Below are 21,211 nucleotides of genomic sequence, written 5' to 3' on the forward strand. Positions count from 1 at the left end.
ACTCCACGCCCCCTCCGTTGTGGCTGAGCCAATCCTGGACGCACGTTTGACGTCATGCGGGTTCACGAGAGGCGGGGAAGCGGGCTGTGCATAGGAGGGGGCGAGGCGGGGATGCGCGCTGTGGACGCGCCCGGCGAGAGGGAGCATGTCCACGGCCAGAGCCAAGAAAGTGAAGATGGCCACCAAGTCCTGCCCGCAGTGCGACCAACAGGTGAGGGCAGCCCGGGGCCCCCGAGGGCCACACAACCCGGGCAACAGCTGCCTGAGCGTGCCTGGCATCCCTGCGGAGAGGAGGGCGCTGCTGTGATTATATACTGGGGCTGATCCTATGTATCATGTGTGTGATATGGGGACTGGTTGGATATTATTATATGGGGCATGTTATAATCCTGTATTTATTATATATTGTAACTATTTTATATATTTTCTAAAAAATGCAACATTTTATTTGTTCTCTGCAGCCTGGAGATATCAGCTGGGCTGCAGGGCTGCAGGGGTTAATTGTAGGGGGCAGAGGGGTCATTTGATACTTTGTAGCCGCATTGCTTTAATTACAGGGGGAGATGGGGGTCTACAGGAAGTGCAGCCCGGACACTGAGGGGTTAATGTGCCGAAGAGAATAGAGACTGGGTGGTTTTTTGTTTTGTTTTTTTGTTTTTTTTTTATTTTACTTTTTGTATTTCATTTTGGGGTGACTTAATGTTCTTCCCCCAAACTCCATGGCTGGGGGAGGGGGTGTAATGATGGAGGAGGGGCGCCCCCTCTGCAGGGATCAGATCAGGTTTCCTTTCTTTGCGCCAGTTAATAGTTACTGTAAATAGTATTTGCCTGGAGGGAAGTGAGAGGATGTGGGGAGGGAGGGGTTAACGGCAGGCGCTGGCCTCGTGTGCAGCTGTCTACGGGGGCCGCATGCCTGGGCCTTGTGATCTACAGGGGGTGTAATATGTGTCCGGTAATATATTACATGTCTGTGATATAGACTTATTATAATTTTTTTTTTTTTATATACTTTTAACCCCTTGTTTGGTAATATGTTGCAGCCGATGCCCCCGTATAGTTTCTGCACGTTTCCACCTCCATGCATATAATGTACATAGAACACCCCATCGCCCGCCATAACAACGGGACTAGATTTACGCAAATCGTAATATCCCCCCCCAAAAAAAGTATTTAGAGGCACAGAAAGAGGAAAAAATCCCATCGACTGTTCTCCATCATCTAAAGGCCGCCGACGCTCGATATTAAGGGAGGCTTCACATCTAGGGCAGGAAAGGGGAACCCCCATGCCCCCCCCCCCCCATCTGCCCACTGATAGCACCCAGCATGCAAGGTCTGGCACCGATGTCTACAATATGTGTTCAATCACCTCTATTACCCCCCAGTTGTACCCAACCCCGGCCCGCGTGCCTTACGTCTGCCCCAGTCTAAGTATCTTATATACGTGCTAAACCACTTTAATGGAGTCCGATGAACTACACGCACCTGCGGCACTCGCGGACTGTCAGGCAGAGGTATCGAAGCCTACAGAACGCCATGGCCTGTTGATCTCCACGAATACGGCCCACATCATCCCGTTCTTCTACCTTCACTGCGAACAGCTGTGAATCGTAAGAAAGCTTCTGTCCAGAGAAATAAGTCATTAACCCCTCGTAGCTCCAGAACACTCAAGGAAGTTCACCGAAGGGTGCCGGACTGCGAGTGCAGATACTGAAATGGGTCCTAGATGGTCCCGCTCCTCTCACATCCCTTCCATCATATTTATAAGTGCGGGCTGTAATATTGGGACTGGGCTGTGTCTGTGAGCTGGACTGCAGTACCCGATGCAGCCTGTGGACCGTCATGGCGCCATTTTTAGTAGAAACAAAAAAAATGGTGCAGCCATCTTTTTTTTTTCTGTTCCCAGATAAACCCTTTAACGCGACCCTCCTCCGGCCTGGAGAGACCAAGATGGCCGCAGCGCTTCTCTGACTGTGTTACTACGCATCCTTAGCCTCAGGGCAGCCGTATTACACACGCAGTGAATGGACATTGGTTTTCATCGGCGCCCGCGCAATAGCATTTTATAATTGTATATATGATACGCGTAAAAAAGAACACCGCGGTACTTATTTACCGTGTATAATTTTTTGTAAATTAAACTGCACTTTTGGTGGAGCTAGCTTATGTGTTTTGCCTGGTAGCCGCTGCGGAAACTCAGCTTTCCATGGATCCTGACAAATTATGGGCCACCTACAAGACAGACGTAGGGAAATTGAATGTACCCACCATGATAATATATACGAGACCCAGATACACACCCCTGGGTCAAACAGTATCCCCTTAGTGAAGGAAAAAAAAAAGGGGGTGAAGGGTCAGCCACGCTGATGATCTGATGATCTTGGAAAACTGCCGACTGGCCACAACTTCACTGTTATTTTCCCTTGCAGAAGATGGCTGTAAGGCCTGGAGGCCTCCTCCAAAGACTAACCAAGTTCTGCAAGAAAGGTTGTTCTCCTGGCCAGGCCATACCTGTACATACATCCGTTGCCAAATTCCGCACCTTTCTGGGCCTTGTTTCATACTGCCGCCCATACGACAGTATTGACACAAAAGCACGGAGGACAACCACGGCCACTGAGATACTACTCCATGAGGTTGGATCCAGTGACTCGAGGAGCTCCCTCATGTGTTTGTGCAGTGGCAGCAGTACAGACAATGGCTGACAAATCTTCTAAGTTGGTATTGGACTACCCCCTAGTGGTCTACACCCCAAATGACATCCAGAACATACTCATGCAAGTACAACCCAAGCACTTATCTCTGGCCTATTAGATTCGGCTACAATGTGCTCTTTCCATGCTTCCCCTAATATTTCTTCCCAATGTTGTACTACCTTGAACCCAGCTACTTTTCTTTTAATTGGGTATTCCGGTTCAAATGGGGGAGGGGAGGCATAGGTGATTTGAGTATGGCAAATCAAATATTTTCTTAAAAATTTTTTTAATTCTTTGCAACAAGATTCTGACAAAAACTGTTATTAGAATCCACTGTTAATGATGCATATTTTGAGTTTTCTTTTGTAGATGGTACCAGGGTGAGGATTGATGACTCCGAACCAGAGATGCAGAGGTCACACAACAAGATGTCCTAAAACGCAGAAGCTCTGCCTCCGCATGCTCCAGTGCAAGAAGCGGAACCGAAGGCCCTCACTGAGGCGTGTAGAGTGGTAGAAGGTAAGACGGCAACTCTTTACATTGACTCCTGGAATGCATTTGGCATAGCTCATGATTACGGCCCAATATGGAAGACCAGACAGCTTGTTATCTCAGTAGGACAGCCAATTAAGAATGGTGCAGCGGTACAGAGTCTCATGGAAACCCTACTACTACTACCTGGCAATGGAGAGCTCACACCGATTCCTACAATGGAGAAGCGAGAGACGACACCCTCGCCGACAGCACAGCAAAGGCAGCGGTCCTCAAGCCATGCAAGAAAGAAGAAAAGTTACTGACAGCATTCAGAGTCAGTGATAAAAACTTTGGACATTGACAAAACTTTGGACATTAATATGCCAAGGACTTTACAGTTACAAGCCAACGAGGAAGGAAAGCAAAATGGGCTAAAATACGGGAGCAACAGAACAGGACGGCGTATGGGGAACAATCAGCAGAACTTGCCTACAGAGGTCCCTGTCCCCCATGATGGCCCAACTGGTACACAGAATCAAAAGCAGCAATGACGTCGACACTGAACAAGAATGGGTGACACCTGGGTTCTCTGTAGCTGCTGCATCATTTGTCCAGTTAGCATGATCTCTGCCATATGCGAGTCAGGACAGAAGTAAGGTGGCCATATAACACTTGCCTGGACCACTCTACCCATTTCAGAGATTGCCAATTTGACCACATTCAGCTCACACCTGTTGGGGAGTATGAATATGTGCTTGTTGTTGTTGTTGGAGTCTTTTTCAGGTTGGAGGCCCACCCTGATACTAAGGTAAATGAGCAGGTAACCACACAGAAGCTCATGAATGAGCTAATCTGCAGATACAGGGTACCGGAAGTGAATGAGGTAAACGAAGGTACACACTTCATAGGTGAAATAATGTGACATCATGTCTGGAAGGTAATTGGACAGGGGAGTGTGCCTTGGTAAAGCCCTTATGCTCCTCCACATCCTGTCAGACAGCATTGAGGATAATGAGGTTACCCCCAATAGTTACTTTATCTCAATCCAACTCTGCTGTGTTCTGTAGTTATCCTGTCATGTTGGTCTATCCTTGTTTTCTGCATAGGTACGGCGGTTCTTTCCAGTCTTGTCACTAGGTAGTGTAGGGTCAGTGTTGGCGGCCTGGACCTGTCCACCATCAGGGCTATCTCCAGGAGGGACATTGGTGTGGGTGAAGATCAGGGAGTCCCACGCCGTGCGTACCTGTGCACACTACTAGCATTGTAACAGTACACTAGAATGAGAAGAGAGGCTCCTGGTGGTAGTTTTGACCTACACGTGTACATTGACGTCATAGGACAGCCAAGGGGGGTACCTGACGAGTTTTTAAAACTTAGAGACCACGTTAAAGCTGGATTCGAGTCCATTTTTCTGATCATTATGGTAAATAAAATGTTGACTGGATTAATTATGTTTATTATAATTAGCAGCGGTTTATAAATTATACTAGAGATGCCTTATAGGGACTAGTCGACCAATAGGACCTACCTCGACTATGACTTTTCAAAATAAAATGGCACGAGGTACGATTTTAGCCAAAAAGGGGAGACTTGTACCTACATTCCAGACAAAACGTGACCCGCAGGTAAAGACGCAGTTGCCATTAAGAAGCTAAACTAAAAAGGGCTAACCTTAGTCTGTTTCCTCAGTTAGGTACATACCTAACAGCAGAAAAGAAAAATAAGTTTTAAAACATTGTGTATTTAGAACACTGTGATAGGTTTTCGCTAAGATTTTGCTTTATTTTATCTGCAGTGCACTCTGCTCATGCCACGCAACATGCCGGTGTTACAACGCCCCTGGTCCTGTTACCTTGCCGCCTCTGGAAAAGGGAAGTGGGAATAATCACCTTGTAGTTTCTTCCTTCCAGACTGATAGATATGATCATGCACGTACTAATGGAGCAGAGGTTCAGTCATGTTGATCAGGCATTGCACTCTTTGTGGATGAATCGAGGTAGTGTCAAGAAGGCGGGTTCTACACAAGAGGTTACTCTGATAAAAAAAAGATACTAACTATATTTGTTGCCATTATAATTGTCCTAATTTCTGTTTGTTGTTGCATACAGTGAATTCCGACCCTGATGACTACCTGGTCCACCTGTCTCACTATGATGTCCAACAAAAAGCCCACTGTCAGCACAAACGTCGTCATCATGGATCCAGAATATGATGATGTTGAACCATCCTATACCCCCATGGCAGTGGTAGCCCCAGTCTACAACACAATGCAGATCTAGGGTCAATGGTGGGGGGTTAGGGTGGGACAGAGTAGGGACACGTAGTGTGGTGAGTTTAGTGAAACAGATAGTGGAAACCCAATATATCTATATTCTGGACTGTGGACCTTTGATAGTGGACAGTGAACCTGAATTTGTACGTTTAACATTCTGTATAACAAATGACATGTTTGCTTTCTGTTTTGATACAAATATAGATATATGTTCTTACATTTATGCAATATTTCTACTTCCTTAATCAAACATCTTTTTCCTAAACTCTGCTGACAAAGATAATATTTAACATGAACACGCTATACTTTTCCATCTGTTTTGTAACTTTAGAAGAAGTAAAGATCAGACAGATAACCGCAGGTTAAGCAAGTACTGCTTTTAGAATACCGCAATAATAACCCAAGCAATTTTACTGGAAACATATGCAAATAACATGGGAGATTTAGGCAATTACTAATTCATGATGTAACATCCAATCATATCAAAGGAACCACACGTGGGTCCAAGACAACCCACTCATCTCGTCCACCACCTGATGGCCAATCACAGATGACCGGAGGATGGAAGAATTGCAAGATGCTTATCCAATAATTAAATAATACGTTGTATCTATGTAATCTTTGACCTGCCCAGATGGGCAGATATGTTAAACTCTTTTAAAAGAGGCTGCGCGCCCAACAATAAAGCAGAATTGAGGAAGCTTATACATGCTGAACCTGTGTCAGTGTGAAATCTTCTTATGCGCATAATCAATTCAGAATTAATCTGGAAGGGTGTAAACATTCCTAATTGAGTAAGTCATTGGACGCAAAAGGAAATCCACGACAGTGTATTTGTGCCAGACCGGTAAAACAACGCAATGGGAAGTCTTTGTGCACCCCACAGCATAGGTGAGCCCAAGGAACTCAAACATGGTATTACACATGAGGAAATCAGAGTGCCCAAACATGGCAGAGTTTCACCCTGCTAAGGGCCTCAGCCTTGGCCCACATTTCTGCCCTAGTCAGTCAGTGTATTTGTGCAAGACAGGTAAAACACCGCAATGGGTAGTCTTTGTGCACCCACAGCATAGGCAGACCCCTGTAACATTTCTGTAGCAAGAGTATAGGCAGACCCCAGTAACATTTCTGTAGCAAAAGTATAGGCAGACCCCAGTAACATTTCTGTAGCAAAAGTATAGGCAGACCCCAGTAACATTTCTGTAGCAAAAGTATAGGCGAACCCCTGTAACATTTCTGTATCAAGAGTATAGGCGTACCCCAGTAACATTGCTGTAGCAAAAGTATAGGTGAACCCCAGTAACATTTCTGTATCAAGAGTATAGGCGTACCCCAGTAACATTTCTGTAGCAAAAGTATAGGCAGACCTCAGTAACATTTCTGTAGCAAGAGTATAGGCGAACCCCTTAAACCATTCAGTAGAAAAGGTATAGGCAGACCCCAGTAACATTTCTGTAGCAAGAGTATAGGCGAACCCCTGTAACATTGCTGTAGCAAGAGTATAGGCGAACCTCTGTAACATTTCTGTAGCGAAAGTATAGGTGAGTTGAAAAAATTAACCCGCTGTCTTGCGCTGATACCTAGGGGTAATTTACTGCTCGCAGAGACTTGTAGATAGGAGAGGCTGTATGGAGGGGGAGAAGACTCTAAAGCCAGTGGATAGTGCTGGTAACTGCGGCTATCTCAACCCCACCAAGGAAAGGGTATTGTGAGATGCTCTGCACAGTGGCAGAGCTGAAATACTTTGCAGTGGCCTAGGAAATATTACAGTACTGTTTAGCGGTGAGACCTCTGTAATGCACTGCAGACATAGAACGATACAAGGTATAGGCAGACCCTAGTAACATTTCTGTAGCCAAAGTATAGGCGGACCCAGTAACATTTCTGTAGCAAAAGTATAGGCGAACCTCTGTAACATTTCTGTAGCAAGAGTATAGGCAGACCCCAGTAACATTTCAGTAGCCAAAGTATAGGCGGACCCCAGTAACATTTCTGTAGCAAAAGTATAGGCAGGCCCCTGTAACATTTCTGTAGCAAGAGTATAGGCAAACCCCTCAAACCATTCAGTAGAAAAAGTATAGGCAGAGCCCAGTAACATTTCAGAAGCCAAAGTATAGGCAGACCCCAGTAACATTTCTGTAGCAAGAGTATAGGCGGACACCAGTAACATTTCTGTAGCACGAGTATAGGCGGACCCTAGTAACATTGGTGTACCAAGAGTATAGGCGAACACCTATAAAAATTTGTTTACCAAGAGTATAGGCGAAGCCTGGAAAAATTAGTTTGCTAACAGTATTGGCGATGGCCTGAAAAATTGGTGGACCAAGAGTACAAGTGTACCATCTCCAGGGCGTACAGTGCAAGTTCGTGCCACGTGTCCAGCTTTGACACCCAATAGTTGTATGGAGCAGAGGCATCACGGAGAATGGTGGTACTATTGGCTACGGACTCCCTCACCACCTTTTTACACTGCTCCGTCCAACTGAGCCTTGACTAGGGAGTGGTGACACAGCCCTGCTAGAGAGCCATAAATCTGGCAAAGGCCTTGGAGAGTGTTCCCCTGCCTACGCCTGACATGCTGCCTGATCCCCATGCCTCTCCTGCTAGTTGGCCCTCTGAACTGCATCCTATGTCACTAGCGCTATCAGTTGGGAACTTTAGCATCACTTTTTCCACCACGGCCCTGTGGTATTGCATCACTCTTGTACCCCTTTCCTCTTCGGGAATGAGAATCTCCTTATACCGTGGGTCGAGAAGGGTGTACACTCAGTAATCCGTGTTGGCCAGAATGCGTCTAAAGCGAACAGGAAAGGAAGCCTAACATGAAGTCAGCCATATATGCCAGGGTCCCAGTAGGTAACACATCGCTGTCCTCACTAGGAATATGACTTTCAGGATCCTCCTCCTCCTCTTCAGCCCATGCACGCTGAACAGATGAGAGGCAAGCTGTATGGGTACCCTCTGCTGTGTGGCCAGCTGTCTCTTCCCCCTCCTCCTCCTCCTCCAGAACGCGCTGAGATATACTGTAGATATGAGGGTGGTCTGGCTATCAAGTGACATACTGTCATCCCCTGTCTCCTATTCCAACTGCAAAGCGTTGGCCTTTATGCTTTGCAGCAAACTTCTTAGCAGGCAAAGCAGCGGGATGGTAATGCTAATGATGGCCACATCACCGCTCACCATCTGGGTAGACTCCTCAAAGTTCCAAGGACTTGGCAGATATCTGCCATCCATGCCCACTCTTCAGTAAAGAATTGCAGAGGCTGACTACCACTCTGCCGCCCATGTTGCAGCTGGTATTCCACTATTGCTCTATGCTGCTCGTCCAGTCTGGCCAACATGTGCAGTGAAGAATTCCAGCATGTGGGCACGTCGCACAGCAGTTGGTGCTCTGGCAGCTGAAACCGATGTTGCAGGGTCCTCAGGGTGGCAGCGTCCGTGGTGGAGTTGCGGAAATGTGTGCAGACACGGTGCACCTTGCCGAGCAGGTCAGACAAGTGGGGGTATTTTTTGAGAAACCACTGAACCACCAGATTGAAGACGTGGGCCAGGCATGGCACGTGTGTGAGGCTGCCGAGCTGCAGAGCTGCCACCAGGTTACGGCGTTTGTCACACACGACCATGCCCGGTCGAAGGCTCAGCGGCGAAAGCCAGAGGTCGGTCTGCTCTGTCAGACCCTGCAACAGCTTGAGGGCTGTGTGCCTCTTGTCATCTAAGCTGATTAGTTTCAGCACGGCTTGCTGACGCTTGCTCACCGCCGTGCTGCTGCGCGCTACTGACTGCTGGCGACGTGCTCACACTTCTTAATTGAGAGGTAGAGGTGGCGGAGGAGGAGGAAGGGGAGGGTTTGGAGGAGGTGCCTTAAAATGCCGCAGATAGCAGCCCCGAGGTAGGACCCGCTATTCTGGGTGTGGGTAGGACGTGAGCGGTCCCAGGCTCTGACTCGGTCCCAGCCTCCACCAAGTACACCCAATGTGCCATCAGGGAGATATAGTGGCCCTGCCCGCCAGTACTTGTCCCTGTGTCCGTGGTTAAGTGAACCTTCCCAGTAACCGCGTTGGTGAGGGCACGATTGATGTTGCGGGAGACCGAGGAGTAGCACGGAACCGCCGCCGCCATCATGTTTTTGAAAGTCTCCGTTTCCACAAGCCTGTACGGCAGCATCTTTAGGCTGATTAATTTGGCAATGTGCACGTTTAAAGCTTGTGCATGCGGGTGGGTGGCGGCATTTTTGCACTTTCGCTCCAACACTTGTGTTAGAGACAGCTGAACGCTGTGGTGAGAGACATTGCTTGATGGAGTGGAGGACCATGGAGGTGAGGGTGTGGGTGCAGGCAGGGAGGCGCTCGTGCCTGTGTCCTGGGAGGGGGATTGCATCTGTGTGGCAGGTTGGGGCACAGGAGAAGAGGCAGTGGTGTGACTCGGAGGCGGTGAATGGCCTTCGTCCCACCTTGTGGGGTGCTTGGCCATCATATGCCTGCCTCCCCCTCTGAAGCCCTGTCCTCAGTTGGCTTAGCAAACCAGGTGGGGTCAGTCACCTCATCGTCCATCTGCTCTTCCTTCGAATCCTCTGTGCGCTCCTCCCTCGGACTTACTGCCCTTACTACTACCTCACTGACAGACAACTGTGTCTCATAATCATCGACCTCCTCATCCATAAAAAGCTCTTGAGACAGTTGCCAGAAGTCTACAGCCTCATCACCCGGACTCTGGGAACTTTCCAAAGGTTGGGCATCGGTCACGACAAACTCCTGAGGTGAGAGAGAAACCGTATTTTCCCACTCATGGCAGGGACCCGAGAACAGTTCCTGGGAGTCTGCCTGCTCAGAATATGTCATTTTCATGGGGTGAGGAGGCTGGGAGGAAGGAGGAGCAGCCAGAGGATTCAGAGTTGCAGTCCATAGGCCGGGAGTAGTGGACTGCGTAGAAGACTGGGTGGCCGATACATTGCTGGACGCGTTTTCTGCCATCCACGACAGGACCTGCTTGCACTGTTTTGTTTGTAATAAAAGTCTACCACGCAGACCCGTAAATTGTGATATGAAGCTGGGGAGCTCATAAACTTGCCTCTCTCCTAATCCCTCAGCATCCGGCTGTGATTCACCACACTCAGGAACTCGGCCTGTGCCCACACCCTCACCCTCATTTAACGGTGAGACCGCTGTCTAATTCACTGCAGACAGAGAACGGTATAACTGAAATAGTTGGCAATAGGCTAGGAAATGTTAGAGTGCAGTTTCACGGTGAGAGCTGGTTGTACAGCACTGTAGGCTGAGAACACTATTACGAAAAGGCTGGGAACAGACCTAGATGCGTGAGACAAAAGTTGGTGCACTACAACTCCCAGCAGGCCCCAACTAAAATGCACACTGTCAGATGTAGCCCTAAGGAGGACCGTTAGGGTTCTTGTACGGAGGATCAGGACTGTATAACTTTCCCTATAGAAGTCGCTGTGTCCCTAAACTCTGCGTTATGCACAGCACACACAGAACGGTATAACTGAACTAGTTTGCAGCAGGCTAGGAAATGTTAGAGTGCAGTTTCACGGTGAGAGCTGGTTGCACGGCACTGCAGCCTGAGAACGCTCTTACTGAAAGGCAGGGAACAGGCTTAGATGCGTAATACAAAAGTTGGTGCACTACAACTCCCAGCCAGCCACAACTGTAAAGCACACGGTCAGATGTAGCACTAAAAAGGACAGTTGGGGTTCTTGCACAGAGGATCAGGAGTCCTGTAAAACTTTCCCTATATAGGCAGCTCTGTCCCTAAACTCTGCGTAATGCACTGCAGACTGAGAACGCTATAGCTGAAATGGCCTGCATAGCCCAAGATGCATAAAAAAAAAGTTGGTGCACTACTGCTCCCAGCCAGCAACAACAATAAGGCACACCATGTGGAGTAGCCCTAAGAAGGACCGTTGGGGTTCTTGAAGACAGGATCCTACACTAACACTGTCTCTATATCAGCAGCAGCACTATCCCTAACCTCTGGGCGGGACCAGTTTAAGTACTTGGCGGTCACCTGATCAGTCCAGCCACTCACTGTTGGGGGGTGGGATAGGGCTGGCACGTCACAGCAGGAAGTGGCAATGCCTTCCCCGCATGTCTATTGGCTAGAAAATGGCACTAAACATGCGGGGGGGGAAATGAAATTGACTCGAGTACCGCGTGGTGTTCATCTCGAGTACCCTTATACTCAAATGAGCATCAAGCTAGGACAAGTGTGCTCGCTCATCTCTAGTCCCAACCTATAAATGAGTGCAGGATGAGGCTGGACAGGCTGTAAAGGTAGAACGCACAGAACCTGACAGATTACAGTAGGGGCATTTGGGGCAGACACTCAAACCACCTCTAATGCCCCCAGGCCACCCAGTGGTGTCCTCATAGCTAGCTTCCTGTAATGCCACAGCACTGCTCAGTCAAGTGATCACCAGCAGCATCAGAGCCTGACTCCTCCCCTTTGTCTGCAGCGCAAAGCAGGGGAGGCATTGGGCTCGGAGGCTGCCAGGTGATTGTTTGGCAGCAACAGCACTACTGACTAGAGAGGTATATTGCCACGTTTGGGGCACCATTACAATAAAGGTGTATTCACATGCAATGGATTTGGTGTAGATCTGCAGCAGACTTTATCCCTTCAATTGAAAGGGTGAAATCTGTTGCAGATCCGCATCAAAATCTGCTGTTATTCTGTAGGTTTTGGTATGGATCCCATCAGAGCGACGCTTTTTGTTGTTGATTTTCCACTGCAGAAAACCTGCAGTCAGAACTACCTTGAAGGTCTGGATCCAGTATTCCAGGAGGACGTTGGCGTCATCTTTTTGGGAGCTTTACTGAGTGGAGTTACAGATATTGATCTATAGAGAGAAGACAACAGGTTACTACAGTCTTGCAGAAACAGCACCACTCATGCATAGGCTCGTGGTACTGCATTGACTCTGGGCAGGAAAACTACTAATGTGGAGCAGATTTTTTGATTCTAGGCTACACAATCCCATTATAAGAGTGGGTCTGCAGCTACCACTAGGGGGAACTTCTTTCATACAGATTACATTGAACTGAAGTCTGTATGAAAAGCTCCCCCTAGCGATGAAGGTTATAGCTTAAAGTTTGTCCAGGGGCAAACTAGTGATGGCCTGGTCTATAGTCTGAGCCATCAACAGTAGAACAGCTGAGGTCTGCAGCCCAGGACCTTTACCAGTTAGTCGTTGGCTGGGTTGGAGTGCATAAATCTGGTGAACAGCTAATGGCAGATGCCCTTGGCTGTGGATCCCTACTGATCTACACCTGAGGCCTGTCCTAAGGCTAGGCCATCTATATTTTACAACTGGACAACCCCTTTAGGGTCAGCAGCTCTAATGATATAAAAAGCCATGATCTAGGGCTATTGCACCAAAGTTTTGATCTAAAAAGAGTTGATCCAAGATAAAGTAGAAGAGCCTTGCACCCACACCGTTTAGCCTGTGATCTTGATTCAATTTGATCCCCCAATTTTGGCAGATCAAACTAGTTGACCAATCACCAATCACCATGTAGGATACACCTCTAGCTTCAACCTTCAATCAGATCAAGTGGAATTGGTTTTGCAAGCTTTAGATCAGGAAGTGTTAGTGCACAACTGGTGACCTTACACTAAGGTCAACAACTGATGACTTTAAACCCAGATCAACAGGATGGTTGGCGCAACCGGCCATGGAGAATTTAAAGAGGTTGTCCAGGATTAGATCAACATGTCTGCTTTCTTCCAAACAGCGCCAACCTTGTCCATAGGGTTAGGTGTTGTATTGCAGCTCAGCTACATTGGTAAAGATGTAGAAGTCTTCCCTGTATCCTTAGTAAGCGATATAAGAGATTTACTTTTGGGAACCTATGAGGGGAAAGCATGAGATTCTTTATGACAAGGCAGAAGTCACTGCCGCTCCCCACAGGTCCCCAATGTCACATATTACAGTAGCTATATGTAGGCACAGTGGGGGGCAGGGGGTCTAACAAAGCAAATGCACCAGAATTGGGGCTCAGGGTGCAGCAAAAATCTAGTTCATGCATCGTACACCACACAGTTATATTGTAGAATTTTTTTTTTTTTATTTCAGTTGACAAGAGGGCGTGGTTTAGAGAGAACACTAAAAGTTGTGCAATGATTTGGTGCAAATTACTGCTGTAGACCAACCATCCAATAGAAAGTACTAAAGATGCACCAAGTTTATCATCTAGCATGGACCGCTGAAGTTTGGTGCATTTGCAGACTATCCGGTCTAAGTTTATGATAAGTATTTGAAAGGGTTAGTCAGTCGGCCCTAAAAACTCGTCGGCTCTGCTCTGCAGCTGGACAGATGCATAGAAGTCTATGCGCCCATCCACAGCAGTCGTGAAGTCTATACGCCCGTCCTCAGCAGCCGTGAAATGTATGTGCCCGTCCTCAGCAGCCGTGAAATCTATGCACCCGTCTTCAGCAGCCGAGAAGATTATGCTCCCGTACTCAGCAGCCGAGAAGTCTATGCTCCCGTCTTCAGCAGCCGAAAAGCACTGACAAACAACGATGATGGTTTAAGGGGCACAGGGCTTATGTGCGCGTTGCAACCCCTTCATATCACTGATCAGTGGAGGTTTCAGCACCTGGACCCCACTGATCAAAACATTTTACCTTTCAAGTTTCCTAAAAGTGCAGTTACTCTTTGCTTCTGTCTCGGGGTACCATCACAAACAAGTGAAACAGGGAATCTCTTTAAGATTCCTTGTGTGTTTATCACATTCTTCATGGACAAATGCAAAAGCGATTTCACTGAATGACTGCGCTAACCAAGTATTATAGATGGTGCACCCACTTGCTTTGTAACAGACCACTCCCAGGTACACTGAGTTTGTTGGTCTGGAGGTAGTCTTTCCTCAACACATACCCACACAGGTGTTACCTGACAAATTATCAGAACACTTTCCCAAAAAGCCTGCTCTCTAGCGCCATACTGGCTACTTTCGTCACTGCACTTCTACAGTGTGCAGATGTATGTTGTGGCAAGCCGGGGTTTCTTGCATGCACATTGACGATCTCTTGGTCTGGACATTGATGTATAAAGACTCCAGGAGACTTGACGTCTTTAAAACTGGCACCTGCCTGCATTTATTGCACACAGCAAAGCAAACTTGTATGGTACACAACAGCATACAATTGCCCAGGGTTCATTACCCACAGGGTCACCGTCACTAACCCGCTACAGGGCGTCTAGAGGGCATCCTCCTTTTACAGACAAAGTGACAGGCCAAACCGGTCAGCACAGACCTCAGGCTCTCAGTTTCTAATGCAGCATCTTCACATCACCTATCACTCTTCCACACTGGACCTCAGGCTTGCAGACCTTTTAGCTTTGCTAAGCTGTCACTTCCCCCTGAGTAAGGTAGGAACTGCTCCTTTTATCTTATTTCATGCCACACCCATAGGTGTTTTCTCTCTGCAAGTATCAGAATGGCTGTTTAACACCCTCTGCAGACCATCCTGTACACTGCAGTCCCATAATGTGCAAGAGTATGTGTACGTGGGCTATATCTGCTGCAGATTTTACACATTGAAAAATCTGCAGTTACAAAATCCACATCCATCGGTGCGGATTTGCTGCAGATTTCATCCTTAAAATCCGTAGCATATCAGCTCCGCTGTGGATTCCGTGAGGGAATTTCCACATAGATGAGCTATTTTAAATCTCATCCACATGGCTTAAATAGCAAACTCTGCAGAGTTACCATATGCAAAATCTGCAGTATTTATGGGCCATGTAACCACATCCTAAGGGTATGTTTCTATGTAGCGGAAATGCTGCTCAGAATTTAGTGGGAAATTCTGCAGCATTTCTGCATACAAACCTGTGTCAAAATCCACACCGTAGGTATCCACAGCAAAAAAATGTTCAGTGCGTGTGGGCATACACTAAGCCCCCTTCACAAGGGCGTGTTTCCACGTGCAATTGATAGTGAATAGAACTTATTGATTTCAATGGGTTAGCTCACATGAGCATATTTTATCTGCACATTTTGCTCGCTCAGAAAAAAAACAGCATGCTCTATTTTCTTGCACACTTGCACACGAAAATCCCCATAGAAGTCAATGGGGATGTGCAAGTGCAATATGTTAAGATGTGTGAAACACTGCATAATTGCGTAGAAAAAAGAACACATCTGGAACTCAGACTAATTTGTCATTCAATGGGTGCGTCTTTGTTTGCTGTGTGCAATTGAACATGCATCATGGGTGCAAAAGTATAGAAAAATAATCAGATGCATGCAAAAATGGCATGTTCATGGTACAAATACGTTGAGCTGAAGCACGTGTAAAAGCACGTTTACTCGTGTGAAGGAGCCCTTATACTGCGGATTGCTCACTTTGGTCTCTGGAAAAAAAAAAAACGCACCCAATATTCCTTATAGAACTCAATGGGGATGCGAACATTCACGTGCAATATGCTAGAATATGTGTGAAACAATGCCTAATTACATGGGGAAAAGAACACATCTCGAACCCATTAGACTAATTAGTCATTTCAATCCATGAGTCTTTGCTGTGTGCAAATGAACATGCTTTACGGGTGCAAAAAGTATAGTAAAATAAGCAGACATGTGCAATAATGCTTTATTCACGTCAGCTGAAGCATGTGCATCCGTGTGAAGGAGTTCTTATTCTGCAGATTGGTTGCAAATTTGCTGCAGATTTTCCCAATTGAGTTCAATAGAAATTTAAAAATACACAATAAAGTCAAACTGTTGATCTTCAGCAAAATCTTTAGATAGGGGCTCATAAAAGCGTGGACACAATTGTAAGTCTGCTATATGCTGGTTTTATTTTTTTAAATTAGTATACAATAGACTTTTTTTACAAAGGCAAACAAATTAGTTCTGCTACTGTATGTAGTACGATCAGTTCTGGCACTGTATTTATGTTCTTGGTTCTAATATCTTATCTACCAATGTAAGATCCATCTTGTACCTATAAACATGTCTATACATGTTCTAGAATGTTCCTGAAGGCAGTTGATGACATCACAATGGTGAGATGGCATCACAATGGCAGTTATGACATCACAATGGCACAAGCCTTCTTATACCAGTGCACGGGTCAGAATCCTTGCATTCACTTGCTGCAGCTAGCAGAGAATAAGTGAGAGCGTCAATCCATACGGATTTCTAGATTTTCTATATATTCGCCTTTGTGATAAAATGAAGGCAAAAAAGAAGACCAACCATTTACAGGAAGTAGCTGATAAGATCAAGCACATTCCTGAAGAGAACAACAATGGCCGTGATGGCCAGGACAAGCCAAATGAAGCTAAGAAACCAAGAAAGAACCGGTTCTTAGCGCGCTTGCAAAAAAGCTGGGCAAGGATTACTGGGTTTATGAGGCGCAGCACTACCATCCAAGAGGAGAGAAGTGCTGAAGAACTCCCAACACCCAGCAGATTAAACATAGAGGAGGAACTCCCCAGTTCCAGCGGGATAATCATGGAGGAAGAACTCCCTGGACCCAGCGGAATAAACATGGAGGATGAACTCCCCAGAGCCAGCGGGATAATAATTGAGGAGGAACTCCCAACACCCAGCGAGATAATCATGGAGGAGGAATTCCCAAAACCTATTGGTATGGAGAAGGAACTCCTAGAGCCCAGTGCTACCAATATAGAGGAGGAACTCCCAGAACCCAGCATCAATATGGAGGATAGCAAAGGTAGGATGCATGCAACTTCTCATATAAGAAAAGATTATGGTTAAAGTTACAGCATGTAATATTATGGACCAGCCATTAAGATGAATGGCCCTCCCCATAATTCTTGGACATTTGGGTCCCCTGAGGCATGACTTATTCTTATTGTGTTAGCCTCTCTGCCCTAATAAGACATATGGATAAGGGTATCTTCATGAGGCAACACTATGAAATACAAGTACTTGGATGAGATCTTATTTTGGAAAATTCTCTAGACATCTACTTTATCATTCCTTAGTTATATCTCATTTATCCTTCATTATGTATAAAGCAGGCTTCAGGTTTCCTGATTTGACTCCTTATCATATAACTATACATTTTTTTCTTTACAGCCAATGTGTCATCTGAAGAGCAGGAAAAAGAGGACGATGTGGAGGAAAACCAAAACATCGAGACCAACAATGAGGAGGCAGAACTGGTGACAGACAGCTTTGTGGAACAGGAAATACAAGCAGAACACCAACATCTTAATGACCTGATCCACATCCTGGAAGATCTGTGCACCCAGTACAATGCTGCTAATTTGGAAATACTGGAAGAGTACAATCGTATTAATGACCAAATCCAGAGACTCGAAGATCTGTACATCCAGCACTATAATGCAGAGGATGAACAGAATGGAAAAGAACAAATGGAGATTAAAGTAGAAGATAATCAAGAACTTCCAATCAAGGAAGTTGGAGAGGATGAAGAGAGCATCAAAGATAGCCAAAGAGCTTCTTGTGAAATGCCAGGGCCCAGTAACATCAACAGTAGAGGTAAAAGATCGGGAAGTAACAGAGCTATAAAAGCTGCAGACACAAGACAGTATTTAGGTCTTTGTTTAGGGTTTTACACTTTAGTGAATATACTGTCAGTTTTATGTTCCTTGATCTGACTATATATGAATATGTGTTGCTGTGGGATAGCAATGAAGACTGTAATAATTCTTATACATATTAACACGTGTTCCTTTGTTTTCTATAAACAGACAATGAATCATCTAAAGGGAAGGAAAAGAACGATGATAAACGGGAAAATACAGGCATTGGTATCAATACAGAAAGAGAAGTGTGTCAATCTGAGGAGTTAAGCAAGAGCAATTCTCTAGAAAAGGAGCTCCACAAAAGCATCAAAAGCTCTCAGAGTGGCAGTAGTCATGATGAGGGACCCATATCAAGCAACATTTGTATGGACAAACTCGAACAACCTGGCAAGGAAACACCTGCCACAGTACCCCTCAAATTACAGTCCTTTACATTCCATCGGACACTGGGAGAAGGAAGCTTTGGAGAAGTTTATTTGGCAAGAGACATCCTCCGCAAGGAATGTGTTGCCATTAAAGTAACTAACAAACTATATTTCACGAATTATGCGTGCAGTTTTGTAGAGCGCCATATCTTAGAACTGTCCCACCAGAGCCCTTACCTGATTCACGGCCTGGCAGCCTTCCACACAAAAGAATTTGTCTATTATGTGATGGAATTGGCCACCAGAGGGGACCTGCATGATTTTATGCTTAAGCACCGTCCTCTTGATCACCCCACAATACAATTTATCATATCCGAAGTGATCTGTGGCACACAATTCCTGCACAGGTTAGGCATCATACACCGGGACCTAAAACCAGCAAACATCCTTCTGTGCGCAGATGGCCATGTCAAAATTACTGACTTTGGTGTGGCTGCAATGGATGCAAAAGACAGGACTATAGGACACTGTGTAGGTACAGTTAAGTATATGGCCCCAGAAATGGTGAGGAGCCAGCAACATGGAGAAGGGGTAGATTTTTTTGCCATAGGTGTGATACTGTATAAGATGTACACATCTAAGTCTCCTTTTACTGGACAAAATAAGCATGAAGTTAAGCTTGCCATCCTCCGCTATTCTCCAAATTACCCAGAGTCACTGTCTCCTGACACACTGAACTTCTTACTAGGACTGCTGCATAAAGATCAGCACCATCGGCTAGGAGTAGAAGGAGACGTGCGGAAACATCCATATTTTTCCAACATCAATTGGGAAGATGTGGAAGCCAGGAGGGTCGTACCACCACCAATCATGACAGCAGCTTCTGTTAACCTGAAAATGGACCAAATTCTGCACTATGAAGAACAACAGAACAAAGTAAGATCTAAAGACCAGAAGATCTTTAAAGGATTTAGCTTTATTTGTCCGGAGTGGTCTCATCATTATCATCCTGTTGATACCATCAAGACCAAATTTTGGATGGCTAATCTGTTTGCCAGGCGGCCATTCAAGAAGAAAGCAAACTAAGCTGGTGGACGACCAACCAGCAGAACTAATGACATCCATCCATGTTACCCCGTCTATCAATTCCTACTACTTTCCACAACATACCTGATACCATGTACAGACTCTTGTAAAGGGCAGCCCTGCCACTACTAATACCGCAGTATAGCTCAATGCTGACTGAACATCCACCACTTAACATCCACGTAGACTCGAGCTTCAACAACCCAGGGACTTACTCCGATCGCCATATTTGGGGTCAGGGAGGAATTTTCCCCCCTAATATGAGGACAAACCAACAATCCTCAGGGGTTTTTCGCCTTCCTCTGGGACAACATAGCAAGAAATAACAGGTTGAAATCGAAGAACTTCTTTCGACCTTACTTGCTATGTAACCATCTGGACGTCTCATCTACAATGTGGTGACAATGAAAGAAAGAAGCTGCTAATGAAGAATGCAGCTTCACCACCCATCGGACTTGACAGAAGGAAGCAGCTAAGATTGTAAGCAGCTCATTCACCCCCCGGACTTGACAAACAGAGGGCCCAAAGGCTGAACGAGGCATGTTGTAGGAATCCAGGAAAGTGTCACCTATGTGTGATCTTCACCTGCATTTCGAAAAATAACACAAAAGTAAGCTGATGTTGTAGGAATCCAGGAAAGCGTCACCTATGTGTGATCTTCACCTGCATTTCGAAAAATAACACAAAAGTAAGCCCATGTTGTGGGAATCCAGGAAAGCGTCACCTATGTGTGATCTTCACCTGCATTTCGAAAAACAACACAAAAGTAAGCCGAGGCCTGAAGAGCGGAATGACCATCATCTGCTCCTTTCCATTTACTGCATGATGGGAACATCTTTAACATCTTTCATTCATTAATAATAAATATATATTACCATCTATAGAGAATCTCTTTTCATCATTCCCCCATACAGAGGGGTGGTGCGTATATGATATAGTACACTATTTCAGTAAGCACGTACCTGCTTTCTGAATATTAAATCTGCACTGCTGATGGTCCGCACGGCTCGCCATTGGACATGCGCAGGGCTTTAGATTTTTTTAATCTCCAGCTTTTCCTGTGGAATCCCGTCTGCAATGTCAATGGAAGTCATGCATGCAGGAACCGCAGAAAAATGGAGCATGCTGCGATTTTTTTATCCCCATGAAGAATCATTTCTCCATAACATTCTATGGAGGGTTATTGCTCCGGAACCGGTTATTACTACTGGGGACACTATGGGGGTAGTTATTACTACTGGGGACACTATGGGGGTAGTTATTACTACTGGGGACACTATGGGGGTAGTTATTACTACCAAGGCCACTATAGGGGTAGTTATTACTACTGGGGACACTATGGAACTGCTATTACTACTGGGGACACTATTACTACTGTGGAACTAAATAGTCACCCGCACAAGATGCCATGCAACAAAATGTGTGACTGTTCTACACCAAAACACTGAATGCCTTAAGTAAATCTGCCCCGTTGTGCCCAGATGTACCCCTTTTACCAGCTACGCCATGTGTGAGCGAGACCTCAGCGCTGTGGGAGGAGCTACGTACTTGCAGCCATCATCTTCTAAGCCGTCGAGCTCAACTGACACCAGATGGCGCCGAGTTAGAACTCTGGACATTCCGTAGCTATTGTGATGTCATGCGAGGTCTATGATGTCATGTGTCAGATGACATCTCCATAAGGCCTCGTTCACACAGGCGACAAAGTCGCGCGATTTTGTAGCGTTGCTACAATGCTACGAATCGCATGTATGAGGCCTCTTCCGTATGGGTGATT

The 21,211-nt window shown here is 46.1% G+C and overlaps 1 long non-coding RNA gene and 1 pseudogene across 1 annotated transcript; one reads left to right on the forward strand and one right to left on the reverse strand.

Annotated features, from left to right (window-relative positions):
• The first annotated feature begins 87 nt into the window (after positions 1-87).
• Positions 88-6,155, forward strand: LOC136620685 (uncharacterized). The gene is made up of 3 exons (XR_010791164.1): positions 88-211; positions 4,963-5,195; positions 5,276-6,155. It is a non-coding gene; the product is annotated as an uncharacterized lncRNA (long non-coding RNA).
• LOC136620681 (alanine aminotransferase 2-like) overlaps positions 2,014-21,211 on the reverse strand; it is a 63,353-nt pseudogene continuing 44,155 nt past the window's right edge.

Source organism: Eleutherodactylus coqui, chromosome 3 (assembly GCF_035609145.1).
Source record: "Eleutherodactylus coqui strain aEleCoq1 chromosome 3, aEleCoq1.hap1, whole genome shotgun sequence".
NCBI lineage: Eukaryota > Metazoa > Chordata > Amphibia > Anura > Eleutherodactylidae > Eleutherodactylus > Eleutherodactylus coqui.